This window comes from Trichechus manatus, unplaced genomic scaffold (genome assembly GCF_000243295.1).
Source record: "Trichechus manatus latirostris isolate Lorelei unplaced genomic scaffold, TriManLat1.0 scaffold00021, whole genome shotgun sequence".
In the NCBI taxonomy this organism is placed as follows: domain Eukaryota; kingdom Metazoa; phylum Chordata; class Mammalia; order Sirenia; family Trichechidae; genus Trichechus; species Trichechus manatus.
In genome coordinates, this window is record NW_004443957.1 from 7,835,846 (window position 1) to 7,838,337 (window position 2,492).

Genomic DNA, 2,492 nt, shown 5'->3' on the forward strand with positions numbered 1-2,492 from the left:
AAAAAAAAAAATCATATGCGCATGGGTGATTTAAGTAACTCAGTAACTCCCCTAAGGTCACAGACCCAACCTGATCTGTCTGGCTCCAAAGCCCTGTTTAACCATTGCACTGTACTGCCTATGTGTACACACACACACATGCACACACACGAATCATACATTCTAGTTTGCTTTTTTTTTGCACATATTGCAGACATTTTCTGTGACAACATGTTTTATTATAAAAGTGTCTTCGGTGACTGCATAGTATGCCATTGTATGGCAGTAGTAGTGAGGTTTTGAACCTTTACAATTGATCATTGGGAAAGTGGAGTTCTTCATAGCAGTGGGTCAGGAGGAGTAGCCGCTTTAGGGAAGAAGGTGCTTTGCCATTACATCAGTGAAAGAGTGTGTTAAACATTTCAGAATGTGGATCTGGAGAGTGGAAGAAAGAGTTTGGCTTGGAGATAACTGATTGAAGAGGTGGTTGAAGCTGAGGGAGTAAATGAAATTTCAAAGGAAGAAGAGACAAAAAGACACAGAGGGTGGACCCTTGGAGGAAACTGGTGTCTAGCAGTAAACAGTGGAGGAGGGCAGCTTATATGGGCAGAGAGGGTTCTGTCCCATGATTGGTTGAGGCCCTGCTTTGAGTTGTGGTTTCAACTCCAAATGTCAGTACTTCCCGTTCAATAACCCCTTGTCTGTGAAAGTCTGTGCCACTTGTGAGTCCCCATGACCTCCCCAAATGAGCCCATTTGGAAAGCTACAAGCATCACTCAAATGGTTATTGCTCTATAAAAAACTCAAACCCCTTACCGTCGAGTCAGTTTCAACTCCTAGCAACTCTTTAGACTAAAGAAAAAAATAATTTTTAAATAGTCAACTTTTCATTTTTTTACACTAGAGAATATTTTTAGATCACATTCAACAAATGTTTACTGGGTGTGTGTTAAGTATAAAGTGCTGTGGAGGATACAGGGATGAAGAGGAATTATCTAGATGTTAAGGATTTTATCATGTCTGGTAGATTTCGTGCATCTTTACATCAATATAGTTGCTTTAGTTTAGACCAGTTCTCATTTTTCATGACCAAAGACCCATATTAGTAATAGAAGCTCAGTTTGAACTAACTTTTGCAAATGTAGGTTCTTTTAAAGATTAAAACCTTTGAAAGAGTCTTGTAAATGTATTCAGAAACAGACTAGAGCAGGACTCATGGGGAACAGGAAGTCCACGGTGTTCTTCTCCCTCCCCACCCCTGTTTCATTATTCCCTGCATTTTGGAATATGACTACTGACAGTTTTCACATTCTCAGTTCCAACTATGTCTTAGTTCCAATTTGTAAATACCGTGGAAGGATGCTGTTGGTGCCCAGCTCTGGACCAGTTAATAGTGACTGAGGGCAGGATCATATTTACTAAGATGGTGTAACCATGTGGAAGGGTTGGGGGAGGGGCACTTCCCCAAAGAAAGGACCATTTCCAGAAATGGTGCAGGGGCTGCCAGACAGCCAAAAATAATAGGTGTCTGCCATAAACCCCTTTTTATGTAAAAATATTTTGCTCTCAAGTGTCCCACAATTTGAAAGATTGTCTATAAACTGGCAGACTAGTTTGGCTACCTAAATATCTGTTGTCTTTTCAAATTACCACAGTGGTTTACAGATACCCGTTACCTCTGTGTCAGTTGGGGACTCCTGGCAGAGTCATTCCTGGCACAGATTTCTACATAGGCCATCGCTCCCTCTAGCAGCTCTGAGAGGAAGTTAATCAAGCTCGTGAATACTCACAAGAGTATCATAAGAGTATAGAGAAACTGAAGGAGAGCCTCATCTGTGGGCAGAAGGCCATTGAGGGTCAACTTCCCAGGGTATTCTGGGTTATACTTCTCAGACCATCAGCAGAAAGTGTAGTAGTTTGACTTGCGACTCTTTGCCTCATTTTTTCTTCAAACTATCAAACAGTTATTTTGATCTCTCACCTCTGTATGAGTGGGAAGACATCCACACAGAACTTTTGAGTTGCTGAACTGCAATGGTCTGGTGAAGAAATGAATCATTTTTGTCCAAGAAAAAAATTTGATTCCTGAAACTAGCAACATTTGTCCTTCCCATGTTTTATCTGAGACAACAAAATGTCTTACAATCCAAAGGCTTACAGAGTTCCTACTAATGAGCTTCTCCAACAGACTGTATTCCAGGAGACAACTATTAGCTTGGGGAGCAGACACCCCAGAGGAGATCAGCTCCTTTCCTGGACATGAAAGGAGGTTTTGATCTTTAAAAGAGTGTACAGTAAAAGTCCAATCTCAAATGAGGCCTGTTAAGTGCCTTCTGAAATAAAACAGCATTATCCCCCAATGCAACATTCTTGATTGAATTTGATCAGAGGAGACCAGGGATGTCCTATGGCCTTTAATACCTTTAATACTGTCTTTTAGTTTTCAGTAGTCTTCTCACTAGAATACTTTAATGCAGTATTCATCCAAGGATGGACCACCAGCCCCACAATCC